This window comes from Sorex fumeus, unplaced genomic scaffold (genome assembly GCF_029834395.1).
Source record: "Sorex fumeus unplaced genomic scaffold, SorFum_2.1 ptg000157l, whole genome shotgun sequence".
NCBI classification, from domain to species: Eukaryota; Metazoa; Chordata; class Mammalia; order Eulipotyphla; family Soricidae; genus Sorex; species Sorex fumeus.
In genome coordinates, this window is record NW_026606214.1 from 2,238,640 (window position 1) to 2,252,528 (window position 13,889).

Below are 13,889 nucleotides of genomic sequence, written 5' to 3' on the forward strand. Positions count from 1 at the left end.
AAAACCTAAATCTCTTATGCCAAGTAATGAATGAAAATAAAAAGTTGTTAAATGCAGAAGCTACTCCAGTGAATATACAAATGCTAAGAATGTGAAGGAAACTAATACTCAGAAAGTTAAAGTGATGTGAACAGATCAAAGCAGCTTCTATAGCCCCATCAGCCAACATCTAACTCATAGCAGAGCCCAATATCTCTTCAAATGTATGAAAACAAAGAGAGGTGTAGAAGTTGCCGAAGAAAAGTTTAAAGCTAGCAAAAATTTGGTTCATAAGATTTAAGGAAAGACCTTGTAATCAGAACAAAAATGTATAAGGTGAAGCTGAAAGTACTGATGTAATAGATGGAACAAAATCTCCACACCTAAAACAGTATGGACGATTCTCAAAAAATTAGAAATTGAGCTCCCATTTGACCCAGCAATACCACTCCTGGGAATATATCCCAGAGAGGCAAAAATGTATAGTCGAAGTGACATCTGCACTTGTTTGTTCATTGCAGCCCTCTTTACAATAGCCAGAAACTGGAAGAAACCTGAATGCCCAAGAACAGATGACTGGTTAAAGAAACTTTGGTACATCTACACAATGGAGTACTATGTAGCTCTTAGAAAAGATGAAGTCATGAAATTTACATACAAGTGGTACAATATGGAAAGTATCATGCTAAGCGAAATGAGTCAGAAAGAGAGGGATAGACATAGAAAGATTGCATTCATCTGGGGGATATAAAGTAACAAAGTATGAGATTAATACCCAAGAATAGCTGAGATCAGCACCAGGAGGATTACTCCATAACTTAGAGGCCAGCCGGGTATCCTAGAGGAAAGGGCTATTCAGATAGAGAAGGGAGCACCAAATAAAGGATGTTTGGAGGATCCTCCCAGGAGGGGAGATGCATATCGAAAGTAGACTATGGACTGAACATGTTTGCCACTCAATGCCTCTTTTGCAGACCACAACACCCAAAAGGAGAGAGAGAACACAGGGGATTGCCCTGCCACAGAGACGGGGGGATGGGGGGATGGGGGTGGGAGGGATATTATCCATGGTGGTGGAAAATGGGCACTGGTGGAGGGATGGGTATCTGATCATTGTATAATTGAAACCAAAGCACAAAAAATTGTAAATCTACAACTTTAAAAAAAAAAAAAAAAAAAAAAAAAAAAAAAATCTCCACACCTAGCTAGAGTAATTAAGTGAGGTACACTAAACGATGAATTTTCAATGTATATGGAATGACCTTATATTGGAAGATGTTACCTAGACTTCAATAGTTAGAGAGGTCGCTATCTGGCTTCGGAGCTTCGGAATATAGTCTTCCCCTTTTATTCCTGAGTCTTTTGTTGTAGAATATTGTAACTGGTGACTTAAGTTAAATTCAATGCTCGTTTACCATTCTGAAAATGTTTAGGTTACTTAAGAACTAAATCTATTCAGACTATGCTCTAAAAATGAAACAACAAAATCTTGATGACAATACATTTGTTTACAACATGGTTTGCTGAATATTTTAAGCCCACTGATAAAATTGATGCTTAGGAATTAGAAAAAGAAGGTATCTTTCAAAATATTTAAATTCATTTAAATTCACCTGGTCTGCCAAGAGCTCTGACAGAGAGGTACAAGGAAATCAATGTTGTTCTTAGATCAAATAATAGAATATCTATTCTGTAGTCCATGGATCATTTCAACATGTGTTACTGTTACTGTGTTTGGCATATCGAGTACTCTCGGTAGCTTGCCGGGCTCTCCGAGAGGGGTGGAGGAATCGAACTCAGGTCGGCCATGTTGGCCGCTTGTAAGGCGAACGCCCTACCGCTGTGCTATCGCTCCACCTGAGATATGCATTTTGGGGCTGGAGAGGTAGTACAACATGTAGGGCATTTATTCTGCATGCGATGAACCTGAGTTCAATTCCCAGCACCTATAAGGTCCTCCAAGCTCAGCAGGAGTGATATCTGAGCATAGAGCTAGAAGTAAGTCCAACTAGTTGTGGCACAAAAATCTTGAAAAACAGCACTTTTAAGACTAGAATTGCAATATAGAGAAATTCTTCAAAAGAATCTGATAAAATTAGCAGAAAACCCTCTGGAAATGATTCACCACTTTAGATGTCATTATGAATATTCATTCTTCATGACAGGTCATCAAAATATCAGCATGAACAGGAGCTTAAATGAAGTTGACTCCAGCCCCCAAGCTGTACTGATCTTCTCCCAAACCCAGGTCAGTTCATCCGCTGGTACTCGAACCCGGGACTTGGATTTCTCCCTGCAAGCCCCCCAGGAGTCCTCTCGAACAAGCTGTGCTGGTCTTCTCCCCTACCTCTCCAACAAGCTGTGCTGGTCTTCTCCCCTACCCAGTCTTTACTCCCCCCCACACACACCAGGTACCCGTGGGGGCGTGGCCTTTTCAGAAGTGGGTGTGGCTTCTGTAGAAGGGGCGTGGCCTATTTTCAGCAGGTCAACGCTCACGCAGCCGCAGGTAGTTTAGCCATACCAAGGAACCTAGTCCCCAAACCTACACACCAACATGAAGAAACAATGCAAATCCCCACCACATGGGGAAGATGACAAAAAGAATCCAGAAGCCTCCGTCAATACTGCTCACCTAAGGGACCTCTCTGACAAAGAATTCAGATACGAAGTCATGAAGATGTTCAATCAACTCAATGAAACAGTCAGACAGATATCCAGTAACATGACAGAAAAAATGGACAAATTAGGGAAGAAATGAGAGCAGAAATATCACGAATAAAAGATTCCGTAGATGAAATGAAAAACTCAGTCTCTGCTCTCAACAGTAGAATGACCACGGCTGAAGAGAGAATCAGTGAGTTGGAAGATCAGCTGCACCAAGCCAACAGGCAACAACAGTGGCAAGGGACTTCAAAATAGTTCTACAGAGAATCAGAGTCCAGGGAGATGATTCCAAGAGGAACAACGTTAGAATCATTGGAGTACCAGAAGCTCAGGGAAACAATCCCAATGAAAAAAACAAGGTTAAACAAATCTGTCGTGTCACTGTCCTCCCATTGTTCATCGATTTGCTCAAGTGGGCCCAGTAACGTCTCCATTGTGAGACTTCTTGTTACTGTGTTTGGCATATTGAATCATTGCTGAAAAATTCCCAGAGCTAGACAATGCAGCCATTCAGGTTCAAGGAGCCCGAAGGGTGCCAGCTAAAAGAGACCCTAACAAAAACACTCCAAGACATATCATAGTTAGAATGATCGATGCTCCTGATAGAGATACAATACTGCAAGCAGCAAGGTCAAAGAAGGAAATCATATACAAAGGAGCATCCCTTAGATTCACAGCAGATCTATCAGAGGAAACCCTCCAAGCCCGAAGGCAATGGTGGGATATAGTGAAAAAACTCACTGAAATAAATGCTTCACTAAGAATACTCTATCCAGCTAAACTCTCACTCAAAATCAAAGGAATGGTACACTATTTTCTAGATAAACAGCAGCTCAGGAACTTCATAGACTCAAAACTAAACCTAAAAGAAGGACTAAAGGGACTACTATAAGACAAGACAAAACCCTACAAGCACAACAGACACTTACAGAAAGACAACACAAAACCCCAATAACAATAATCTCTCTCAACATCAATGGTCTAAATTCACCAATTAAGAGACACAGAGTGGCAAAATGGATTCAGAGACAGAACCCAACATTCTGCTGCCTACAAAAAAACTCATCTCAATAGTGAGAGCAAACACAGACTCAAAGTGAAAGGATGGAAAACAATCCTGCAAGCAAACAGCTCCCTCAAAAAAGCTGGGGTGGCCATACTAGTATCTGACAACATTAACTTTAGGTTGAAAAAGATTAGAAGGGACAGCGAAGGCTATTTTATCTTCAACAAGGGATACATACAACAGGAAGAAATCACACTCTTAAATGTATATGCACCAAATGAGGGAACAGTTAAATATTTAAAACAACTGCTAACAGATTTTAAGGAGAATATTGCTAGCAACACAATAGTAGCTGGAGATTTCAACATCGCCTTATAACCTCTGGATAGATCAAAACTCATCAAGGAAACATTGGCTTTGAAAGAAGAAATAGAAGAGAAAAGGCAAATAGACCTATACAGGGCTTTATACCCCAAAAAGAAAGAATACACATTCTTCTCCAGTGCGCATGGAACATTTTCCAAAATAGACCATGTCCTAGGCCACAAAACATATCTTAATAGAATCAAGAAAATAGAAATAGTATCAACAATCTTTTCAGACCATGATGCACTAAGAATAGAAGTGAATCACACACAGACACAGAGAACCAAATCAAACACCTGGAAATTAAACAACTCAATGCTGAACAACGAATGGATCAGGAAGAAAGTCAAGGATAAAATCAAAAGATACTTGGAAACAAACAAGAATGAAGACACAAGCTACCAGAACTTATGAGATGCAACTAAAGCCGTATTAATGGGAAAATTTATAGCTCTGCAAGGATATCTTGGGACGGAAGAAAGGATGCACATAAACAACTTGACTTCACAGCTCAAGATCTTAGAAAAGGATCAATAGAAGGAGCCCAAATCAGGCAGAAGGAAAGAGATCATAAAACTTAGAGCAGAAATCAACGACATGGAAACCAAAGAAACAATCCAAAAGATTAATGAAACCAAGAGCTGGTTCTATGAGAAAATTAATAAGATAGATAAACCACTAGCAACACTCAGAAAGAAAGAGAGAGAGAGAGAGGACCCTAATAAATCGAATCAGAAATAAGAATGGGGATATCACAACAGAAACCAAAGAAATTCAAAAGATCATCAGAGACTACTTTGAAAGTCTGTATGCCATGAAACAAGAGAACCTAGAAGAAATGGATAAATTTCTGGATTCCTATAATCTCCCAAAGCTGAATCAAGAAGATATGGAGTGCCTGAATAGACCTATTAACATCAAAGAAACTGAAACAGTAATCAAAAGTCTTCCCAAAAACAAAAGCCCAGGTCCAGATGGATTCACTATGAATTTTTCCAAACATTTAAAGAGGACCTATTGCCAGTTCTATGAAGCCCATATCTCTCTAATACCAAAAGGAAACAAAGACAACACAAGAAAAGAAAAATACAGGCCGATATCCCTGATGAACACAGATGCGAAGATTCTCAAAAAAATACTAGCAAATAGAATTCAATAACTCATCGAAAAGCTCATACACCATGACCAAGTGGGATTTATCCCGGGGATACAAGGATGGTTTAACATTCAGAAATCAATGAACATAATCCATCATATCAACAAAAGAAAAGATAAAAATAATATGATCATATCAATAGATGCAGAGAAAGCATTTGACAAGATCCAGCACCCATTTATGATGAAAACCCTCGCCAAAATGGGGATAGAGGAGACTTTCCTCAATATAGTTAAAGCCATCTACCACAAGCCTACACCAAGTATCATCCTCAGAGGGGAAAAACTGAGAGCCTTCCCTCTAAGATCAGGGACAAGACAAGGATGCCCACGCTCTCCATTACTGTTCAATATAGTACTGGAAGTACTTTCAATAGCGATTAGGCAAGAAAAAGATATTAAGGGCATCCAGGTAGGAAAGGAAGAAATCAAGTTCTCACTATTTGCAGATGATATAATACTATACTTAGAGAACCCTATAACCTCTACCAAGAAACTCCTAGAAACAAAAGACTTGTATTGTAAAGTTGCAGGCTACAAAAATCAATACCCAAAAGTCCATGGCTTTCTTATATGCAAATAGTGAAAAGAAGAAAGTGACATGAAGAAAACAATCCCGTTCACAATTGTGCCCCAGAAAATCAAGTACCTAGGAATCAGCTTAACTAAGGAAGTAAAGGACCTGTACAAAGAAAACTACAAAACGCTACTTCAAGAAATAAAAGAGGATAGGAGGAAATGGAAAAATATCCCCTGTATATGGATCGGGAGAATTAACATTGTCAAAATGGCAATACTTCCCAAAGCTCTGTACAAATTCAATGTGATCCCTATTAAGATACCCATGACATTCTTCAAAGAAATAGAGCAAACACTCCTGAAAGTTATATGGAACAACAAGCCCCCATGAATAGCTAAAGCAATTCTTGGGAAAAGAAAATGGGAGGAATCAACCTCCCTAACTTCAAACTCTACTACAAAGCACTAATAATTAAAACAGCATGGTACTAGAACAAAGGCAGAGTTGTAGACCAATGGAACAGGTTTAAATATACTGACATCTCCTCCCAAGCATATGATCATCTAATCTTCGATAGGGGGGCAAGAAAAGTGAAGTGGAGCAAGGAAAGCCTCTTTAACAAATTGTACTGGCAAAACTGGACGGCTACATGCAAAAAAGTAGGCTCAGATCTCTTCCTAACACCATGTACAAAAGGAAGATCAAAATGGATTAAAGACCTCAACATCAGACTGGAATCCATAAAGTTCATGGAAGAAAAAGTTGGTAAAACCCTCCATGATATTGAAGCTAATGGTATCTTCAAAGATGTCACACCACTGGCCAAGCAAGTAAAAACAGACATAGACAAATGGGACTATCATAAACTAAGAAGCTTCTGCATCTCCAAAGAAACAGTGAAAAAATACAAAGACAGTCTATAGAATGGGAAAGGATATTTGCCAAGTACACATTCGACAAGGGGTTGATATCAAGAATATACAAGGTACTGGTTGAACTCCACAAGAAGAAAACATCCAACCCCATCAAAAAATGGGGCAATGAAGTGAACAGAAACTTTCTCAAAGAAGAAATCTGAATGGCTAAAAGGCACATGAGAAAATGCTCCACATCATTAATCATCAGGGAGATGCAGATCAAAACAACAATGAGATATCATTTCACACCACAGACACTGGCCCACATCCACAAGAACAAAAGCAACTGGTGCTGGAGCGCATGTGGCAAGAAAGGGACCCTCCTTCACTGCTGGTGGGAATACCGACTGGTTCAGCCCTTTTCGAAAACAGTATGGATGATTCTCAAAAAATTAGAAATTGAGCTCCCATTTGATCCAGCAATACCACTCCTGGGAATATATCCCAGAGAGGCAAAAATGTATAGTCAAAGTGACATCTGCAATTGTTTGTTCATTGCAGCAATCTTTACAATAGCCAGAATCTGGAAAAAACCTGAGTGCCCAAGAACAGATGACTGGTTGAAGAAACTTTGGTACATTTACACAATGGAGCACTATGTAGCTGTTAGAAAAGATGAAATCATGAAATTTACATACAAGTGGTACTACATGGAAAGTATCACGTTAAGCAAAATGAGTCAGAAAGAGAGGGATAGATATAGAAAGATTGCATTCATCTAGGGAACATAAAGTAACAAAATAGGAGACTAACACTCAAGAGTGGGTAAGATTAGTACCAGGAATTTTGCTCCATGGCTTGGAGGCCAGCCACACATGCTAGGGAAAAAGGGAGCTCAGATAGAGAGAGAGCACCAAATAATTGGTGTTGGGAAGATCCTCCCAGGATGGGAGAAGCATGCTGAAAGTAGACTCTAGACCAAACATGATTGCCACTCAATGCCTCTTTTGCAAACCACAGCACCCAAAAGGAGAGAGAACAAAATGGAGTGGCCTGCCACAGGGGTAGGGTGGGATGGGGAGGCAGAGGGGTGGGAGGGATACTGGAACCCATGGTGGTGGAGAATGGGCACTGGTGGAGGGATGTGTACTTGATCATTGTATAACTGAAACACAAGCACAAAAATTTGTAAGTCTGCAACTGTACCTCATGGTGTTTCATTAATAAATTTTTTTAAAAAATGAAGTTGATTCCAACTTTCTTTCATGGACCTACCATTTTTCATGTAACTAGTATAAAATATTTAAGTACCTCTGTGACTGGCATTATATCTCAGAGGAAAGCACTTCTCTAAAGTTTTCAACTAGAAATCACTGACCACACCTTCACTCTTGCTTCTTGAAGCCAACAGTGTATTTCTAAGCTTATGGAAACCAATCACCTCTTTTCCATGGTACCAACTCATAGTGAGCAACCAGGATTTTTCAAGAACTTCAGTTAACATGTGATGTGAGACTTCACTTTTTTGGTATAACAACCAAAAAAAAAAAACAAATCCTCACATAAATGTAAAGATACATCCTTTCCTCTGCTCCAAATATAGATCTCAAGCTTTTCTAAAATGTCCATTGATTCACTCTGGCCACCTCACCTCTTTGATTTAGCTTAAGTGTTTCTTGCTGTCCTTGCTTTCTTCCCCCATATATCTTTCAAATCCTGGCTGAGATTCTACCTCTTTCATTAAATCTTCCTTTGGGAATCATCGGCCCTTTTTCTAAGATGTACCAGAGCCCTGGAAACAGAGTCTCAATCCTCCCCAATTTATTTTCTCTGTATTGCTCAGTACTGGGCCCCACAGATAAATTCCTTTTGGAATGAGGCAGAGTAAGCATAAAACTTCAGCCTACAGTGGAACTGTGGAAGTGCCAATACATTGTCTACTTAGGAGAAAGCTTTATGTTAGAGAATTTGGCAAAATATAAAACAGGAAACTCTTACAATTTGAATTCCTATCCAATTGCATTCACTGTGATGGAATTCTACCAACCCTTCTAAGAAAAAATGCATCTCTATGGCACAATGGAGAATGAGCCTCCTCCTTCAGCACCCCAGGTTGTCCACCTCTCCTGAGTACAGAGAAAATAAATGGGTTCTAGAGCATTACCTCTGCAGTATTGAGGACCCAGTGCTAAAGTAGATTTGAACAGCAATTCAAATGGACAACTAAAGAAACCCTCAGTATTGCCAGAGACAAGTTATAAAAATAAAACTGCATGTGCATTGCTCAAAGATACACCTTAAATCCCTGCGGACCCAGGGAGGTACAGGTACGTGACTTGTGGGATGGAAAGTGCCAGATGATACAAACTGAGCCCTGCATTCCATCTCAGTCCCATCCCACTGCTAGCAAGATTCAGAGTCTAGAGTGCTAAACACTACACCATGGAATCACCCCAGATAGCCAGATTTTTAAAAAAAAAAAAAAAAAAAAAGATTGCTTACTGTACTTGGAAACTCCAAATTGCTTAAAATGTTATTAAAACTAATGTTCTACAAAATACCATGTTATAAACATCACTATCAAAATAATTGATGTGAATCTTTATCAATTTCTGTAGCCACTTTCAGGGACCTTAACAACCTCAATGCCGTTAAGGCTCGTAACATGGCTTTAGTATTGCCAGCTATTTCTGAATTTCTGCCAACACAGTCAAGTAAGCAGATTTATTTACTGGCTCAGATAGCCAGATTAAGACAAGTTGTCCTAGGGGCTGGAGTGAGAGCAGAGTGGGTAGGGCATTTGCCTTGCATGCGGCTGACCTGAGTTCTATTCCCAGCATCCATATAGTCCCCTGAGCACTGCCAGGAGTAATTCCTAAGTGCAGAGCCAGGAGTAAACCCTGTGCATCACCAGGTGTGATCCCCCCCCAAAAAAAGAACAAGTTGTCTTAATCTTCTGTACTCCCACTTCTTAATCTTCTGTATTCCCACTTATCTTTATCTAAAAATAGTCGTGTAGTTTGACATCAATTGAGTTCTTATTGTATTAGCCATTGTACCAAATGCCTTTCAGGTAGACATGTAGCATGCAACAGAGTCAAATAAGTTGTCAAATAAGTTATGTAAGTTCTTACTTGAGTGGTACTTAAAAGAATAATGGTTGTGGTGGTGATGTGGTAAGGACTGTTAAGAAAAACATGATCCATATAGCCTGTAGAAGATTTGTAATTAATCAGAAAGTTCAAAGACTTGTTTTGTTCTCCACCAGCTATATGGCTGACTTAAAACTGTGAAGCATCTTAGCCTTCATTCCTTTTACATATTACATATATGTATAACAATATCTGCTTTACAAGGTTTTTGAGAGACACAGGTAGGTCACTCTGGAGGTGAAAACCTCTGAAACTTACTGTACTCTGTGCACAGATGGGATTACTCTGATTACTGCCTCCACCACTGGCTTGTTTTCTTCTCCCATTCCATGGTAAATGACCATGAGTGTTGAAGAGAAGAGGAGAAATACATGCAGATGCGCCATAGGTAATTGTATAGTGGCAAGATATTACTATGTGTTTTGTTATTCCAGAAGTCAAGTTCAGAGGACACCAATAAACCACACGACCCCAGGAAAAACATAGCAATAACATGGCTTGATGCATTTAATCAATGTCCCTTACAGTTGTGTCACAAAATCTTTGTTGTAATGAGGTCCTGTCTAGGTAGAAGGTAGCTTCACCAAACATTCTAAACGCAGAATGGAGGTGAGTGGAAAGGGACTCGTGGAACTTAAAGATACATGCACAAGAAGCATACACTTAAGTACCCTGGCAAAAGCTCACCTTTTGTGATCATAGCATCTTTTTTAAAAAATCACACTTCTCCTCCTGATTTTCTTGCTCTGTGCTCAGTTTCCCGTTTTATAATAAAAAGGAATAACTATCCCAACCTTTTAGGGTGGTAGTAAAGAATAATACAGAAAAATGTCCACAACAGATGTGCTGCAGTGCATTTAACATGTGTTGGCTTTTTATCACTATTTTTACCATGACTGGCTTTATATCATCAATATTTCACTCAAACACAGATGAAACTCCAAACCCATAATCTTGGCTATTGACTTAGTTTCAGAGTCACCTGACTTTTGCACTGGATCTTAATCTCCAGAAAAAAAGAGGCCGAGGTTATCTATCCACTCACTAAGTACTTAATAAACATCAGTTGGTTTGTGAATAAATGATTCAGTGAGTGAATGAATAGGCAACGATTAATCTCTCTAGATTAATCTCTCATCTCCCAATAATGTATTTGTAGGTCACGGTTTCTTATCTAAATTTCAGGCACGATAAAATAATGTCATAAAAATGTGAGTGACTTGTGCATGCAGGAATGTAGAAGACTGTGTTCAGGGCCTCTGCCAAGCACCACAGAGTACTGTTGAGTGATTTGGCCTTTGGGCCACTTCCTCCACGCCTCTATGCCCCATTCCTGCTCTGGACCATGCCTAGGTTTTCTAGCATCACCCACAGCGATGCTTGACCATGCCTGGCATCCTCCTTTGATCTTGTCCCTAGAACTAGCCTTAGATGCAGAACAGATTTCACAGTGCCTGAGGAGGCAGGCGGGTGGAGCTACATCCCCCCAGCCCAATTGTGAGTCCTGAAGCATCCGAGGCCCAAATGAATCTTTTCTCTCTGTAACCCTGATTTCTTCATTGATTTCATAGCCAGAAGTTAATTGTCACCACCCCCTCAAGATGAGGAAGGACCTCTGGGTTGGGTGTGTGAGCCTACAAGTCCAGCTTTCCAGCACTATATGCTCTGGTGGGATCGGAACAGGGGGCACAGAGCACGGGAATGATAAGCATCACCACAATCAACACTTGCCTTCCAGGACTCACCATTCATTTCCTCATTAGTCAACACATTTTGTTCCAGCTTAATGCTGACCTATTGTATCTAATGTCTCATGCCAGCAGAAAGTTACTGCTGTGTTTCCTGGGGGAAGCCAGCCAGCTCCTGTCTTTGCTGCTGCAGCAAAGGTTTAAAGGACTTCTTGGTATCAGGGAATTTGTATTCAGGGGCTTTGGGTTTGATTGTTTTTGTTTGTGGCATACCTGGCGGTGCTCAAGACTGACTCCTGGCTCTGGGCTCAGCCAGCGTTCCTGGTGGTGCACCAGGAACCATATGAAGATTTCAGGGACGGAGCCAGGATAAGCTGCATGCAAGGCAAGCATCCCACCCCTGCAACACTATCTCACGCTCATGCACTTCATTCATTCACAGATCGCCCCCTGCCCCCACCGCCGCTTCCCTCTTTCCATCTATGTCCAAAACAACCTGAATTACTTTAAGTAGTTCTATAACTCCATATCTAGGCTATGCTCCTGTCTGACTCTCCCCATTTCAGTTGCCCACCCAGTACACACACACACACACACACACACACACACACACACCAACATGAAGTACTGCGTGACCTTAGCCAAGTCTATCCTTTATCATATGCTGGGGAAATTGAAGCAGAACTTTCTTTTCTGACGTTACACAATTCTAAGGATCTCACATCTCAAATTAAAGTTACAATTTTCTGAGACAGAAGATGTGTCTAGAACAAGTGTGCGAGTAAGCCCTGTATTTCTATCACTTTCTCGTCATTTGTCACAAATGGAATCCTGAAGGAAAATTCAAACAGCCTAATATAATTCCTTCTGGGTGTCCTTGTCTGTCCAATGACCCTAACCTTCTGCTTAACAAGTACTAAAAGTTGCTTCAGTCATGTTCACACCGAAGAAGACTTCTTTCTCGCCCTACCCAGCACGGAATAGAAATCCAATTCTCTCACAAGAGGCACTGATACCAGTTCACACAAAAGTTGAACATCAACCATCATTAACTTCCAAGAACTTCCTTTGAGTAAAATGTCTTCATTGCAGTTCTATTTTCACTCTAGTCATGAGTCCGTCTCATGCTCCAGAGTACCCCATTTCCTGTATCTTCATTTTGGCCTTCGCCAAAGGAAGCTGGAATGAGAGAGAAGAACCCACACTCTGACTCCCACGCATCAGCACAAAATGCTCCACCAAAAGTGTTTGCAAACCCACAGAATTTTTCCTGACGCTTCCCCACATCACAGTCCTAGGAATCTCTGGTCTTGCTCTGTGGGAATGCTGTCATCTTTTCTAGAGGTATGAGTGCCCTGTGGGAAAAAAACCAGCATCTCCTGAATATTTGGGGTGCTTTTAAGCTGGTATCATTAGGATTCGCACACCTGTGAGGAGGAGGTATAAACAGGAGGCTTGGAGGGAGGACAAGAAAGATAACCGCAGGGTAAGCACTGTCTTCCACGACCTAGGTTGGTGGAGGAGAAAAAGATTTCCACTTCTTTGAACACAGTCTGGCTTCCAATTCCGGTTCTTTCACGCTGCAGTAACATGAACTAGGACAAGAGACTTTGCCTCTGAAGTTTCATCTTGTCCAACAGCAATAATGACACATCCCTCCATGTTTCTAAAGGTGCCTTAAGTGGCAGGAGCTGCAGGGCCAGCCAGACCTGTAGATAAACACTCACCGACACTCTCCCATCTTTAGCTTTTAACTTGGCAGCATTCACGACCATGTACAAATCTGCCCTGTTTTATTTGCTTGTTTGAGTGTTTGTTTTGCCTTCCAAATCCTGAGGTTCATCTGCTATGTTAAATGAGACACCAGGAGAACTGTGAATTTTCATCATTTAGGGCTCTATTTTTCTGTGAAGTCTTTTTTATGTAAAGTCATGCATGGAGCTGAAAGGAAGGACCCAAAAAAAGGGGGTACAGAGAGAAAAGCTATTACACCTGTAAATTACCTGCTCCTTCTGGAGTCATCATTAACAGTCAGCTGAAAGTTCCAGGTCCTCCAGAATATTTGAGGGGATGAGAGAAAGCAATGACATGACTCTAGAAAATGTGGTACATTTTGCGAGCAGATTTGAATTCAAGAACTGTTTGTTGGTTTTGCTTAGGAAGTTGAAGAGGAGAGCACAGAGAAAAACAGAGAAATACTGTCCTCTACTGTCTGACTGGTAAATGGCAGCACAGATGTGGAAAATTTCCACAAGTCAGTGAAAATACTCACAACCCTAAATGTTTTGGGGCTTTGTTTTGTTGTTTTGTTTTGCTTAGCTTTTTATTGCCATACTTTTTTTAATTGAATCACCATAAGCTACAATTACAAAACTTTCATGTTTGAGTTTCAGTCATACAATGATCGAACATCCATCTCTCCACCACCAATTTTCCACCATTTTCCACCACCAATGTCCCCAATATCCCTTCCTGACCCCGTCACACTCCTCTCCCTGCCTC

General features: G+C 40.5%; 1 non-coding gene across 1 annotated transcript; it reads right to left on the reverse strand.

Moving 5' to 3' along the window:
• Positions 1–9,157: 9,157 nt before the first annotated feature.
• On the reverse strand, positions 9,158–9,285 carry LOC130016596 (small nucleolar RNA SNORA33). Its single transcript, XR_008791241.1, has one exon. It is a non-coding gene; the product is annotated as a small nucleolar RNA SNORA33 (small nucleolar RNA).
• Between the last annotated feature and the right edge of the window lie 4,604 nt (positions 9,286–13,889).